We start from the raw sequence: 17312 nt of genomic DNA on the forward strand, positions 1-17312 counted from the left end.
CAGTAGAAGAGACACAAACTGGTAGTGAATTAGATATGTGGGTGAGGAGAAGAGAAATGTCATAGCTGATTCGAAGAAAAACAGGATTTTTGCTTTTTGCACCTGGATGTATTGTAGGATCAGTTAGTGTGATAGGAAACATTGAAACAGGAGCTGTTTTTGTTAGAAGACATTTAGTCCTTAAAAATGTTGAGTATTTTGCGCCCTTGAAACATCCAAGTGGAGATGTTGAGTATACAGTTGGATATGTGAAACAGAAAATAAATCTTGGTTGGAAATATAAATTTGTGAGCCTTTAAGTTAAATTTGAACATAGATAAATTCTTAAAGGCACTTAACCTGTTTTGTGAGCATTTTAGAATCTCCTTTCTTTTAACAATAAAATAACATCATAGTTTTCAGCTGTTTCACATATATAGAACTTTTCTCTTCCCCGCAAAATTTGAAACCTCTTGGAGGAGAGGAAATTTATTTCCAGTACCCAGCACAGTGGCCTGCAATTGGTAAGAGTTTAGTAAGATTTACTTAGTGAGTAAATGACGATTGCAAATAGTATCAGCTACCTAATAATTCAACTTGAGAATTTTTTCTTTTCCTATGATTTCAAATGTGATTTTTAAAGTCTCTTTGTTCCAACTCTCACCCATCTGTCTCCAACCATTTTGCTTTGCTTTTCCCTTGTTCATCTACTTACACACAAAAGACCATTTACAAGCAGCTCTGCCCTCATCTCTCTGTTAATGAAATTAATCCCCTCACTTAATGAAAGAGCAAAAGAGTGTACTTTCATAAATATTTTCTATGCATTTTTTTACTCCATGTGGTTATACTGAAGTGGAAGATGGGCAAGAGTCCATCTGCACACCTGATCAATATAGAGCACTTTAAAAAAAACTATTTTATCCTTCATCGTACAGTACAGACTTTTGGAAAAGTATTAGGGATGGCTTATATATGTGTAAAACTTGATCAGTTCCATGGAGGTTTGTATTTCAATTTTCATGAATACTTCACAAGAACTGGAGGAATATTAAGATGTGTCGTTACTGACCCACTTTCAGTTTTTCATAGTCTGTTCCATTTATACAGCAGAAGTGTCTGCTGGATGACTAACATGAAAGTGGATTTCACTCAAAGAGTAGCGGGAACTTCTTAGCTTACAGTTGATTGCCACAGCTGCAATGTGAACTGATACAGTCAGGGCCTCTACCCTACAGAAACAAGGAGAAGTCCAAAAGGAGCTAGCCAAGCGGATAAGAGTTACATTAAACTGGCCTCAGCTGCAGGTCCCTTTCTTCATATCTTCCCACAACAGAATGGCCCTTCACTGCCAAAACCGGTGCAATCATTTGTCATGCAAATGCTACATTTCTGAATGCCAGAGAATGGAAAGACAATGACACCTGGAACCTCGGTATACTCACCAAATGCTCATTATAAAATGAGATCGTGTTGGAAAATATGCAGGTGTTGATCTCCAACAGCTTTATTCAGGGAAATAAAACATTTGGGCGCTGAGCCACAGGTGCTTGTTTTAGCCTTTTCCTTTTTCTTTTTTTTTTAAACTATCCAGTGGCATATTAGGCTGAGATAGACTGTATTTTCGGGGTTTCATTGCCTTATAAATCCTCTTTTGTGGAACAAGAAATTGTAATAGAATGGAATTTTGACCATGCTAATATTTTAGAAGGATGGCTCTTGCAAATGATTAATTTATTCACTTCATGTGGCTAAAATAAATCCTCATATGGTCAACTCAGCTGCAGTGATTCCCGACTTCTTCAAGAGAGTTGAAAAAAATTAGACTAACTTTAATAAATGAGCTTATTCTCTGTAACTAGCATTCTACTCCCTCCTCAGCATTCTATGGGGGTATGTGTAAGTCCACTTTAGGTATCCATATTATGCCAGTCCTTTCACCACTCTGCTATCTTCGGCCCTCTGCCAAGTCCCTAGAAATCCTTCAAGCCATGACCATACCCAACATTCCACCTTTCAAATGGAATACTCCAGTGTCTCTGAAGATTCTGCTAGGCACCAAGGAAACGACTCTGTTTTCTGTCTAATGCACAGTTTCCAGGAGCATGGATGCTCATCCATTCGGGGCTGTTATCAGTCCACCTGTCGCAGGACCAGTCTCTCTCCCTTGGGCGCCTCTCTGAGCCTTCAGACTACTGAAGCTTCATGTTGGCCCATGTCATCCCAGAGCAAGGACAGAAGAGATGAGAGAGTGGTGTCACGAAGAAGAATGATTCTTTTTGGTATTGTACTCTTTTAGAGGACATCAAATGCATTTCAGATCTAGGTAAAACTTTCAATTTTTATTTATAGTCTCCCTCTCCCTGGGACCCAGATATAGGTCCAAGATAGCTAGAATGGCCTCTAATAGCAACTAGCATTCTTTCAAAGATCCTTGTCTGAGGATTTTGATTTTATTATAAGGTTAATATCTTCATCCTCAGCTCCTTCTTCCCTTAGGACACGTTCCTTCATGAAATGCTCCTTAATCCCCTGAAAATATGCTTCTCTTGGGACATCCTACCAGTTTGCCAGTTCTATCTAGAATCCAGCATCCATTCATAAATCAACAAATATTTACTGAATCTCTATCATTGGTCAGACACTTCAAATAGGTTTTGAGTACTCATGATAATTTATACACTGATTTTTACTTACTGAAAAAGTATTGTACTACATGGTTGTTAGAAAAAGAATTCTAAAGAAGAATTTAATTACTTTTTAGCAAAAGATTAGACATAATACTGAAATAACATTTGCTCCAAATATTATGTCTTAGTTCACATGCAATATTTTTTCCATGTGGCAGTACATGTTGTTAACATTTCCTAAGTGTTAGCTGAGTGTTAGCTGGTCAAAGCTTCTCTTGATCTCCCTCATCTGCCAACTTGCCCTTCTCCAAGGAATGGGGAACCACACAGTACCCTTACTATACTGTCTAAATAGATTCTCTCAACAGCCTCATCAAACCTCCAATACTTTCCATACCATCTCCTTTATTGCAAGTGTTGAGTGATAGACTTTGACTTACAGAACTGGTTTCAAAATTTCTTTGAACATCCTTCATAGGTGACCTGGAATTTCACTTCAGTATGTGAGGGTACTTCACACCTACCCCACTGACTTTTGGAGGATCCACTAAAAATCTTAGATGAGAGGAAAAATTGTGTGTTACGTGAAATTAGAGTCACTTTTTTTATCCTGTACTCTACTAGGATGATTCAGTTTAGGCAGTTGCCTACAAATGCTAAGCCAATGTGGGGGAAAGCTGAGACTTCCTTTTGGAGCACATGCACTTGGAATCCACTGAGGAAAGAATAGAGATTGGCTACGTCTCTCACCAACTTCTTTCTCACCACTTCTCTCTATTGCAATACTATCACAGAATAATATTAAGATGCCATTTGCTCTCAACCAAATTAAATTTCCACTTCTTAGGTCTCCGCTCTCCTGTTTTTTAAATCCATGATGAGAAACAATATAGACGTTGATACACAGGGCAAAGGAGAGGAGCAAAGCCTGAGAGCCAGAGCATTAAAATACTATGACCTGGAAGTAAACTTGTGAACCAATCAAACAGTGGTTTAGTGCTTGTTATTCACCAACTTTTTTCTATTTTATCTTCTTTGATTTTTTTTCACATCAACTCCCCTTTTCCAACTCATCCCCTCACTAAGAAAGGATTGTTGGAGATGAAAGACTTCAAACTCATCTCATCCAGATACAGCATGGGTCTTCTGCTTCAGGAGCCTTCAAATTTTTATTTAAAATCTTTAAAATATCATCAAGTCCACACCTTTCACATTACTAACTAGTCAAAAAATAAAACTGTACAGCAGAGAAAATGGAGCATTTCACAGAAGCCAGCAGGTATATCACAGATCAAAAACCTATTTCCTTCTTTAAACAAAGTGATTGGCATAAAGAAGAAATCTATGAAAATGATTCTCTTCACTAAAATATTTTCAAAAGAACGAAAATCATATCCCTGTGCTTCCTATTTAGAGGAAAATATTCCATTGAGCTAGAGACCTAGACATCTTTAAATGTATTGCTCATAGCATGAAATCTTCTGTAAAAAGAAAAAAAAAGATAAATCTCTAAACCTTTAATTCAGGTATTTGGGTTGGATAAACTTCTGAAAGAGCAAATAGTTATTCTCAGATTATTATGGAGTTAAAAATAGGTTTAAATGCAGGTGCATTTGTTAGATTTTTTTCTTCCCAGAGAGATATCATTCTCACAGCAATCTAATTAATAGTACACTAGTAAATAAAAAAAAAAAAAGAAAAGAAAAGAAAAGAAAAATAGAAGCAATGTATATCCACAGAGAAAATCTGGTAGTATATATCATAAAAACAGCAATTCACTTTTAGATAGCACTTTGCAATTTAGGAAACATTTTCAAATTTTTAATCTTGTATTCTCAAAGTAAGTTTTCAGACTTCATGTTATCATCCTTACTTTACAGACGAAAAGAATACAGCTCAAAGAAAGTAATACTTGCCCAATATTGTATAACTACTTAATGACAGAACTGGGATTCCAACCCAGATTTCTAACTCTTTTTGTACCAGCTCAAAGGCTCTTTTTGCTACAGTCTAGTTGCTTTGGGTAGAATTCTCATTGCCTGATCAGGAAAGAGAATAAACAAGCATAATACATTTATTCAACAATGAAGTTATCAATTGTCTACCACACAAGTGTAACAAAGATATATGTATCATTGTAAAGACCTTTGAAACCCTTGAAATGGGCAAAAAGATTAATGAGTGGCCTTTGAACAGAAAGCAGAGCATTTTCTAGCAGAGCCTTCTAGACCCTTCTAAAGTTACCTAATTCCATAGCTGTCTGAGCCTTCTCTTGAATTGGGTCTTACAACTCTGTAAGTTATAAAAAAAACTGTGATAGTAATGAAAATAATTCTTGTCCATAGAGACAAGATTTGACCCATGGAGGTTAAGTTAATTTCCATCCTGTAGAGCTTGACTAGTTTTGCATCTATTAGCAAATTCATTTTCAAATTCCCAGTGGCTTATATGTATGTCTGTTCTTTGGAGTCGCCTTTGAACCAATTTTAACTTTTACTGTTCCCTTCATTAACCAATAAAGTAAATAAAAATATTTGATATACGTTTATTTTTTATTTGTTTGAGAGTCATAATTTTACTTTTTGAAAATATTCTTATCAAATGAAACTAAATACATGTCCTACAAAAAATTACTATCTATTAAGGACAGATATGTAAATAGAGTGAGAAATGTCAAATAATGCAGACTTATGTACAAAGCAATTTATAGAGAAAAATGAACTGTACAGTGGGTTTGGGGAATAATGGCTTAGCTGAGTCTTGAAAAATGAAGAAGAGAAAGAGAAAAAACACAGAAGTTAAAGAAACATACCACAATGAGCTATCTTTAAGAAAACAAATTGAACTATAAATAGAGATAATGCAAACAGTGTTTTGGGTAATACATCACCATTCTTTAGCATTACTGTAGCCCGAAATAATTTTCATTATAAAATATCCTACCTAGGCAGCAATATGATAGACAAATGAAGTGGGAAATTGCATTACCATTTGATGAATTCAATTTTTTTTGGCCAAACTGGGTATAAATCCAGTCCCTAAAAAATTCTTTCCTCAATTATAATTATTTCAGCTAATGTTTATATTTGTAAAGACTACATATTTATTAAGAGTAAGTTCTTTTTCTAATTCATGTCAGTAGCTACTTCAACACTAAGCAAAGATTATTGCCCATAAAATCCATTTCATAGATATTTGATGAATTTTATAAATACTTGAGTTCATGCTAGTGCCTCCTCCTGAAGTGTTCCCCCCTCTAGAAATTCCATTCATCCTGCAAAGACCTTCAAAGTTTCCTCCTACTTGAAGCCTCTGCCTTAATCAGACAACCACTTCTTCTGTCTCATTTATGGCACCTTGTATCTCTATACAGCGTTGGTTTCATTCTGCCTTATAGGGAGCAGCTGTTAAATGTTTGTATCATTTTACTCTCCCCTCTTAGAATCTAATCTCCTTGAAGTCAAGGCTCTGATTTATGTATCTGTGTAACTCTCAAATGCTTGCCACGGTGCTGGTACATTTGTTGGATGAATTTATTAAAAAAAATAGTTCCCTTGACACTAAAAATGCTTGACAGACCAAAAATATACTTTGAACATTAGAAGGAAGAAATTATTTTCACTAATTAGTTTATTTTCATAAGACAATAATCTTCAGTTACTCCAGAATTAGTTTTTAAATTTACTTTTTTTGGTATAAAAAATATCTGAGGCACTGATTATTCATCTGTACTAAAGTTATATAAATATGACAAATTAATAGGAGCTGTGGATAGATATACATCTATTGAACAACATATACAAAGAGTGAATAAGAAAATGATACTGAAGAAGAGAGGACAGCAGAACACTTTATAGACACAGGCACTGCTTTGTAGCATCACTGTGACTTACTGAGCTCTAGTTTTACCAATAATATCCCTACAGTATGTACATGAGTGCATAAAAATTCCAAACCTAATAAAGAGGAGTATGTTAAAGTATCTTATATATTTCGGAAAACTGGTCAATTTTTGTATGACCTGAGGGTCTGTAAATTATTATTTTGATGATGAATAAAAATCTCTACATAAATAGTCTATACTCAGACATTGGCAAATGGCGCAACATGATAACTACGTTAGTGATTCTTACAAATAAGTAAATAATTTGGGCAAAAATATCCTAGTACATGCCAAACAAAGGAATCATCCAGGGAATGTGTGATGCAAGGTATGATTGGAAGAATATAAGGTCTGAGGGAAGCCCACAGTGGTGATAACGACAAGCCAGGGACCCTGGGGGTGAGAATTAGGTGAGAATGGAAGGAAGGATTGCTTTCGTATTAGCTTGACTCAAGGACAGTATGACTAGGGAGAATGCTAGATTCATTGAAAGAGCCATTAATGTGACAATTTTTAAAAATTACTTACATTCCTTAAGTATTGTTATAGGTTGAAATGTGTTCCCCAAAATGATATGATGAGGTCCTACCTCCTGGCACCTGAGAATGTGACCTTATATGGAAATAGAGTCACACGGATGTCGTTAGTGAAGATGAGGTCATACTAAAGTAGAATGGGCTCTTAATCCTATTTGACTAATGTTTTTATAAAAAGAGGGAAATTTGGACACAGATGTAGAAGAAGATAGCCATGTGACGTTGAAGGCAGAGACTGGAGTGATGCATCTATCGGCCAACCAAAAGGGGCAGGCAAGGATCCTCCACAAGAGTCTCTGGAGGCAGCATGGTTCTGCCACACCTTCATTTCAGACTTCTGGCCTCCAGAACTAGGAGAGAATAAAGGTCTGTTCTTTTAAGCCCCCTCGTCTGTGGTACTGTACGGCAACACTAGGACACTCACACGAATGCCTTCTTAGGCACTAAATTAACAAAGACTATTTTAAGTAGTTACTTTAATCTACTTACCTTGATGATCATGATGATTGGATTCTGTGTGGCATAATGTTATGTACAGGAAAACAAAACACAGAACTCTTATAGTATGATTATCACAAAGTCTATACAAAAATCTGTCTAATAGTGATGGTAGCAATGATTATCATGTACTGGATGCATGACTTTTAATCTTCCACACAACCATAAGTGGTAGGCAATGCTATCCTCATTTTATAGGAGAGGAAAATGAGGCACAAGTAGGTTAGGAATTATCTCAAGATAAAAAGCCACAATTCAAATCCAGGTCTATCTGATTCCACGCAATGTTCTTTGCATACTGCCTTTAGTCTTTCTTATGAATACACAATAACAAACAAGTTGACTGATTTTTCCTCATTGAATTGACCGCATGTTTAGACATTTAAAGTTGCATCCTATAACAAATCAAAGGAAAGAAACTTGCCCAAACATCGCAAGCACTTATCTGAATTCCTTTAGGCCTATCAATCAGCATAAGCTAATTCCCAGAGAACGTATTTCTTCTCTTACTCACTACTTCTCCCACGTGTCTACTGCATGTCTTATATTTCCCCAGAACTGAATGATTCTGACTTCCCTCTTCAGGGAAATGATTAAAATGAGGATGGGCTTTGATGTGTTATTGTCCCTGTGTTCCAGTTGCAGTGCTGCTGTGTGAATGTGGTTGTTTCCTTGCATCCTCAGGGTCCCAGTTTCCTCATTGTAAGATGAGGGTCTGAATACTAACCTCATGGCATGACTCTACAGGCTAGCGGCTTAGCCTAATGGCAGGAACATATACTAAGAAATTATTACAATTATGCCTTCAATAATACACTTTACTTAGAACTAGGAAAATGGGTTGATTACATGAAATTGACCACAAATGTATGGTGAGTTATATAATTTAAACCATCAGGGTTCTAGTTTCTATCATCAAAAGGAATTTTTAAAAAGCCTCAGAAATCAAAGCAGGCATTTTCTTTCCAGCATGATTTAAAGAATTTCCTACAAATCAAAATACAAAATAGTTCTGGAAAGATAATCTTCACAGTAAGAAGAAATCTGTAAAGGTTCAAATTCTATATAGAAAAAAATTGACTTATATAAGCAGATTTAGCACCAAGCTGCTTCCAAATTTCTGCTGATAAAACATAATAGTCACATATTTCCTATCCAAACCAGCTTTGCATCACAATAGGAACCAAATGGTAAAAATAAAATGTATTTACTGGGATTTTTTTTCCTGCAAATGTAGTCTAGCCAAATAATTGAATACTCCCAAAAAAAGCGTTGAAAGGATAATGATGACGGTATTAAGAGAGACATAATATTTATATTTTCTTCTAAAAAGTGCTATTTCAAGTTAGTTACTTCTTAAATTTCATTTTTGTCCTTATTAAGATTAATGACAGTGAGCCAGCACCGTGTGACAGTTGAGAGTGTGGGGCCTGGAATCTGAGTTTTGGGTTATTATCTCATCTTCACTGCTCACCAGTTATGAGAAAATGGGCAAGCCATTTATCCATTCATTCCTCAGTTTCCTCATATGCAAAATATAAATATGAATGGTACCTATTTCATAGAGTAACTGAAAGGATTACATGGATGCACATAAAATGCTTTAAGACAGCGCCTAGGACATAGGTAAGCATTCATTTAATGGTTGTAATTATTATTAATATTAAATCTTTTTTTTTTAACTTCAGCTCCAATCCCCATCTCTGCTGTCCTGAGGGATGGTAACCTTTTTTTTTTGTTTATTTTGTTTTGTTTTGGAGAGGAAGTTTGGCCCAGAGCTAACATCTATTGCCAATCTTCCTCTTTTCTTTTTCTTTTTTCTTTTCCTCCCCAAAGCCCCAGTACATAGTTGTATATCCTAGTTGTATGTCATTCTATTTCCTCTATGTGGGACGCCACTACAGCATGGCCTGATGAGCAGTGTGTAGGTCCACACTCAGGATCCGAACGGCAAACCCTGGGCTGCCAAAGTGGAGCACATGATCTTAACCACTCAGCCAAGGGGCTGGCCCCTAATATTAAATCCTGTGGTGTGTCTTATGAAGAAATAATACCTAGCGGCTACGACAAAACAAATAATAAATAACCTCCATATATTGAACACTTATTCTGAGCCGGGCCCTGTAATGAGTATTTTTTCATGGATATACTATGCCATATATGCTATTATTATCCCAATTTTACAGATGATGGAACTAAGGTTTATGTAGAGGGGCTCTCATTTGCATACTCTAGCAAATGAGAGAACCAGGATTGTTTTTGCAGTCCCTCAACTGTGTACCAAACTCGAGGGGCACTTAGGATACAAAATCTCCCATCAGGCTTCTTCTGCCTCCAGATACATATAGGATTTTCACTTTGAGTATGGTTCCAAAGTCAAGTTCTCTAAAAGAAGAGCCAAAATAGTGACTTTAGTGAAATTGCTTGTGGAAGTGATTCAGCAAGGGAGTACTTTTAGGAGAAGTGGGGAGAGGGAAGCAAGATAGGGCTGGGAAAGAAAGCTAAGCAAGGATGTGGTCTCAGCTGGAGATTAGCTTCATCCTGGAGCATCAGTTGCACCACACAATTGGTCCCAGTTGAGGCAAGGAGGACCTTTGTACCCTGTGTCAGTAGCCTCTAACAGCCCCAAGAGCTGGGGATCAGGGAGCACATGATCTCCCGAGCAAGGCAGCACCCATTTCTCCAAAGTCAATACTCCGTACAAAGGGCAGCTATAAGCCCTCAGAAAGCACCACTCCTGACATCTGGGGAAAGGGCACAGTGGGCCAATAAAGTGGCGCCAACAGCATATACTGTCTTCCACCTCTTGTTGCAAGGTCTTTCTTCATGGAGACCGAACCTCTCCTTTAGTCAAATGGTTCTCTATCTAAGCGCAGGCTCAATTTTTGAAACTAGGTGAAGGATTTTGACTCTTCATTGGGCGGCTGATTTCAGCATTTTGCTCCTTCATTGTCATATATATATTCGTCCTTTTGCAGCTGCCTGTCTATTTTGACCTGCGAATATCATGTTCTACTAGCATTTCCATAAATCATGGTGAGCCAGGTGCCCCTGGCTGCAGTTCTTATCTCGCTGTCCATTTTGGTATTTACACCCACTCTACCTCTGGCACTGAAGTGCTGTCACCTGGGTTTTTCTATGCTGGTTTCCTATCATCCCACTGATACAAAGGAGCATGCGTCTGTATTGGCATCTCCTGTCATCAGCACTGTGGAGAAAAAACAACCACGATTGAGTTCTCAGTGGTGCTGGTGTCTTCCTTACAAGCGCATTTCTTTTCATCTTGGAAAATAGTCATCTTGCAGCTTTCCAATCTTTTATCGTGGACCCAGTCTCATGTGCCCAATTCTTTGAGAATTTTATCCTTTACTCTGGTCCCTGAAAGATTTCTAGCTTCTCTACATCATTTAGTGTGGGCCATATAATTTTCCAAGATTATAAGAACCAACCAAATAGTGTATTAGGAATACTTTCCAAGCCCCTTGCTGGGGTGTTAAATCTTGTGTCATGAAAGAATGTTCTCATATCAAAAAACTCCACTTTTCAACTTATACTCTGTCCTCTTTGATCCTGTACTCTCAGAATACACTCGCTGGCATATTCTCCTTTTTCCTGCTGATGCGTTAGCCAGCTCTTGCAGCTCCTTTGGCATGTAACCCATCTCCTCCCTTAGAAGGCCAACCTCTTTCACAGTCAGGTTTTCTTACCGCTGGCCTGATTAACGTGGCTCCCACTGAGTATAATAGAGACGGGTCAGCTTTCCCATCGTGATTTTTTGCATTTTAAACATAAATGCTATTTACTCAAATGATTATTTTTACCCAAATGTTTCTCTAGCTAGAAAATGGTTTTACTTGAAAATTTTTCGCATTTTTCTCTAATCATGCATGGCGAGGAGGGTAGCTGGGGCCAGTTCCTGAGGAAGGCAAATGTCGTTTTGTAAGATGTTTGCCTCGTTTGAGGCCTCTATATAGCAGGAAGGTGAGTGGGCAAGTATTAAGACTAAGAGGTGAATCTGAGGGTTCCGGATTCTCAAGTGCATCAACCTAGATATTCCCATCTGAAGTCTCAGGATCCTGCTTCTTTCTTATTAAGGCTCTGTTTTATAAATTCCACCTTCATTACAGATCTCGAGTCCTACAATTTGTCCTGTGCCTGGTCTTCAGCTCTGTCCGCCCTCTGGCTGTGGGCAATAAGAGTCTCTAAAAGAGCTGCCCAGGAAGCTTTCCAATATGCCCATGAGGCTGGTCATAGATGAGAGTCTCTAATTTTCTCTCTTCAATACATCAATGACACTTAGCAACAGCCATCAAATTCTACAGTCCTTATAATTACTGTTTACATTATACCTCTGAAACATTAGAAATATTGCACCAGCTAGAGATTCCCCTTCCATAGACAGCCTGTTCTAGTTAATTGATGAAAGTCTGAGCAGTCGCTGTTACAGTCTCCCAGCCATATCGATAATTTACTTACTTCATTGAAGCTTTTATTGCCATCCTGCTGGCAGGTGACTCACCTTCAGAATTTCAGAACCCCATTCTTTTTTCTTTTTTTCTTTTTTTTGGTGAGGAAGATTGGCCCTGAGCTAACATCCGTTGCCAAGTTGTCAATCTTCCTCTTTTTTAATTTTTTCCTTGAGGAAGCTTAGCCCCCAGCCAACATCAGTGCCAGTTGTCCTCTAGTTTGTATGTGGGATGCCTCCACAGCATGGCTGCTCAGCAGAGTAAGTCCGTCCAGGATCCAAATCCATGAACTTGGGCTGCTGAAGCAGAGCACATGGAACTTTAACCACTCGGTCACATGCAGGCCCCTGAAGAACCTCTTTCTTATAGTCTGCTTCCAAGAGTAATTTTGGCATCATCTTAGGTCAGGATTCCAAAAAGCAGAGCCTTGGATAGCCATTATTTTAAAAGTGATGTATTAAAGAAATTCTCTTAGGAGGAGAGTGAGGGTTCCACCATGAGGCAAGAGGGGCTGGGGGGCCTGTCTTTGTATCCCAGCATTCATCTGTCATTGAGATCTTGCTGTGGTGTCAACTCCTCCAAGAGGCAGTTCCAGTCCAGGTTAGGGCAAAGGCAGGAGATTCTCTGGCAATTCTCTGGCAAAAGCTCCTGTAGTGCAAAGGATTATGTCTTCTTTATTTTTACATTTAAAAAATTAAGAAATTAAATTATCTGCCTGGGGAAATCTACAACTTCCAGAATGGATGTTGACACCCCTAAATTTCTCTTTATTTGGCTGTCAGAGGCAGGGCTGAGGCCAGCCTTTATGCTCTCAGCCCACACCACCAAAAGTGAAGCCTTCCATGTGTTGTTCTCTGCTCACAGATGAAGAGTTCTCAGTCAATATCTTCATTCTTGAGTAGGCCTTCTGGGGACATAAAATAAAATAAAATACATAGCCAAAATATTCCTGGCTAAATTATCATTAATACTTAACTTAATCTTTCATTCATAAATATAACTTTTCCAGTCTTATTTTTAAGAGTGCCAAGAATACAACAGGTATGAAAGAGCAAAGGTACTATTGCATCAATAGTGGAAGCAGTGCGAACAGACAGATCTGCCCAGACACATCGCTGAAAACTTGTAGATTTTCCGAAGGCATTAATAGTTTAAAGTGAGCAGTATAAAGGGAAATCTCTTTAGACACTGATGCTTCAGCAATGATCCCAGACCTCCTTCTTTTGAACGTGCAACAGCAACAAAGAATCTGTTAGGGAGGATAGCACATCCAGTTTCATAGCCCACCACCATCAAGGCAACACAGTTGAATACTGACACCCACCCCAACTCCTAGAAACTTGGACATACCAGGGAAAAGTCTGGGAGTTGGAGGAAAAAGACAAATTTTTACCTGTTAATCATGGTAGTTGAGGGCCTTAATACTATACTTCAAGAAACTATATTATTTTTCCCCCCAAACTGAAAACAACTCAGTTACATATATGTGTTATGATTGAAAATAAACCAGTCATTTGTTAGATTAGTATATCTAAGGGAGAGAGAATATAAAGTACTATGTGAATTTGGTCTGTGAAATTCTAGTAACAAAATGTGTTAGCTCAAATGTGCACAGGTTAATGCAAAGAAATTCTACAACATTTCAGAAGATTATAGTCTGAAACTACCCCGCAATTGCTTTCAATGACATGTTAGAAATGTGATTCTCTGTTGTTGAAGTACGTGATCAGACTATTAAGCCCTGTGCATAAAGAAAATTCTTTTCTAAAGAATCACACAGAAATCATCAGTAAAGTGTTCCACTTTATGTAATTGTATTGTTGTTTGCTTAACATGTAATAGGCTTCCGGTAAGTGTAGTGAAGATGTTTCAATAGCCCCACATCTACATTTTCATGGTATGATATTTCAGATTAGGCTGCATAGCAATGTCCATTATAGAAAAATTACATCAAAAGGCCATGTTCGCTTATTAACTTACATTTCTATTGTCAGTCAAGAAGGTACCAGTGTGTGTTTCCTCATTCTCAAATGTCCTTCTCTTTATATCACATCTAGCAAAATCCTTTTGTTTCTTCAAAATTCTACTCAACCTTTATCTTCTTTATGAAACTTTCTGTGTTCCCACCAACTCACTTTTGAGAAGGATTGATCTGATTTTCTTCATTGTCTTCATAGTACTTGCATTATTGATGTTATAGTCCTTATAATATCATGTTGCAAATGTCACTTACTGATCTGGAAACTATATGAATTAGTGATCTCCTTGAGGATGGATATCCTTTCTTATTCTCTTTTACCAGCAACTTGCACAGTGCCAAGAACTTAATAGATAGCGTCCAACAATTATTTTTTGAATGAATGAATATATGAATAACTTTTGTCAGAAATGAACAGAGGGATATCTATCGTGCTCTCTATTGCTTGATTTCCAGAGTTCAGGTGTGGGCAGTACTCAGAAAGGCAAAGTCTTGATACTATGGGAGTACACATATGCCATAGCGTACCCTTCTTTTTTGTTATCCCGATTTGGAAAGTCCTAAATTTCCTTTAGCATCTTCTCAGATTGCTCACTAGAACAAAGTTTAATTACAGACCAACTGAAAAACTGCCATGACTCCTCATTACTACTGAGGGAAATAAAGGGAGTGAGTAAATATGTTATCTTCCATAGGATTTAAATTGTTCACTAAGCCCTTGGTTAATATTCAGAAGCCTGGTTCTTCCTGAAGTAGACTCCACTCACACCAACTTCTTCTCCTGTCAGTTCTTAACCAAAAATGTTGGGAAAGTGACTTTGAGCCAACTGGAAAATTTCAAATGGTAAGCTTTTGCCTCCTATTTACAGACCCTTAAAATAATTGTCAACATTTATGTTTCAAAATTTCAATGATTTCAAGCTTCACAGACCTTGCATTTAATTTTCTCATTTTCCTGAAAGCCTGTAGTATCTGAACATGATTGACCAAGGATGTTTCAGAAACTTATCTTCATGAGGCATCATCTGGATGGGAAGTCAGCTTTCTAGCTACTTGGGAAGATTTTTAGCAGCTAGGGAAGAACAGCTAGGCTTTCCACAGGGTTGATCTCTACCACAGCACAGTCGGTTGTAGCTGGTAGGTTTTCGTTGCTCTGCAATTGTCAACACATTTAATTCTTCAAGTGAGAAAAGTCTCTTCCTAGTCTGTAGTATAAAAATTAGATGCCCTGGAAAGTTTTATTTCTATTTTCAAGGTACAACTTATCATCAAAATCATATTCATTGTAGATGTTTTCTTGGCAATTTACTTGTCATAAATGTGTATTGCACTGACAAACTCAGCTGAAAATAGTGTATGTTTATTCTCATGTACTTATAAATTTGTAAAGAGAGACAGTGACAATAAAGGTAAAAAATATTATGACTCACAAACCTCCAGATGGTGAGATTTGTTTTATTGTAATTCCACATCCCACGGCCTGAACTAGATCCAAACTTCAGAAAGGGAAATACATTATAATTTTATCACACTGTGAGCACATAACTAAGTTGGAATTAACCAACCCATCAAAAGATTTATGGAAAATCTTTGGGGTTTTTTTTGGTGTGTGTGTATGTGTGAAATAATTGAGAAAGTGTGATTTTGGAAAAATAAGTCACTATAAGATAGCTTTTTTCCTTTAGATAAGATACCTTAAAAGAGATGGAAAGAAATTTTGAAGAGTTCGAATACCTACTGCCTTATATAGTTGTGAGAAGTAAGATAAACACAGAGAAATAGTACATATCCATATCTCATTTCAAAATTTGAAATTCCTTAAAATTGTCATAGTATCTCAGGATGCTTGGCCTTTGTCATTATATGAAAGTAGCCTGTTATGTCGTTCATACTGTAGATTATGGTCAGAACAATCTGTATTTCAAGAACGTCCATTCTTTTGTGCATGTATCAATTCATTCGCTGTGTATTAAACGTGTTCCTATTTTGTGCAAATAGCCGTGATAGGGATTTCTCCTCTCATTTAAGATCTTCAACTGGGGCTAATATTCTAGAATCCTTTTTCTTCTTTTTTTTTTTTACAGTTTTTATTTGATGGCTACAAATGGCCCATGACAAAAAAAAAAATTGTCTATATCAAGTATCATCAATCAACCTTTCATTTGCTTAATGTTTATTCAAGAATATCATTTGTATGAAATTTATTTATCTTAAAGAGGCTAGAGATATTTAGTATATTTATACCCTCAGTAATACACTCAGTTATCAAAATAATGCCTGCTATTTTGATATTGTAAATCTCAGATTTTTTAAACCTATATAAAATTGGGTGAACCATACGGCACACGTAACACATCATACACATACTTGGAATTTAAGTTTTTTCATATTTAAACATCTTTCCTGTGTGATACTGGCATAAAGAAAGGCAAATAGATCAATAAAACAGAATAGAAAGGCCAGAAATAGGTCCACATTTATGAGATCATGTGTTATCTATTTATTTATTTATAAAAGTTGAAAGCAATTCAATGAAGAAAGTGAAGTGCCTGGCAAAAAAAAAAAAAAAACAACAACAACCTGAATAACTCAATATCCATGAGGAACAAAAAAATGAACCTTGACCCCTATGTTACACTGTACATAGAACGTAGTTTGAGATTGTCATAAAACTAAATATAAACCTGCAAGTAATCTCAACCTTCCTTACTGAACTTTTCTCCATCTGATATGCTATTATTTTACTCATGTATTGAATTGTATTTTCATAATCTGCTTATTATCTGTTTCTTCCTGCATCTAAAGGAGAATGAAGTTTGTCTAATTTTGTTCTCTTATGTATATGCCACATATAAGATGCTCAATAGTATTTATTAAATAAATGAATTTCTTAGGATATTTTCCTCTGTATAAAGAGGTAACATGGACCACAATATGGTACAAAGATTTTGATCAAATTTTCTAAAGAATTACAAACCTTCCAGTTTCATAAGAAAATCAAACTTTTACATACTATAATATATAAATTATATAATAAATATAATAATAATTACATATTAATAATAATCAAATTTTTACATATTAATAATAATACCACTCAGGTGGTATTATGTAACACCTAGTGTCAGGGACCATGTGAGACATTTTACGTTGATCACCTTGTTTTTCTTTATAATACTCCATGAGATAGTATCAGATTAAGAAATTAGGGCTCCTGGTAGCTAAATAACTTGCATCCAGTCACACAAGTAAGCGATTAAGCATTGATTTAATCTAGATTTGTCTAAAAAAAAATCTTTAATTTCTAATATATATGTATATAATGTACTTAAATATACCATG

General features: G+C 36.6%; 1 long non-coding RNA gene across 1 annotated transcript; it reads left to right on the forward strand.

Moving 5' to 3' along the window:
• The first annotated feature begins 2060 nt into the window (after positions 1-2060).
• Positions 2061-3595, forward strand: LOC139081572 (uncharacterized). The gene is made up of 2 exons (XR_011536693.1): positions 2061-2305; positions 3457-3595. It is a non-coding gene; the product is annotated as an uncharacterized lncRNA (long non-coding RNA).
• The last annotated feature ends 13717 nt before the right edge of the window (positions 3596-17312 follow it).

The sequence above is a fragment of the Equus przewalskii genome, unplaced genomic scaffold (assembly GCF_037783145.1).
Source record: "Equus przewalskii isolate Varuska unplaced genomic scaffold, EquPr2 ChrUn-13, whole genome shotgun sequence".
Classification (NCBI taxonomy): Eukaryota; Metazoa; Chordata; class Mammalia; order Perissodactyla; family Equidae; genus Equus; species Equus przewalskii.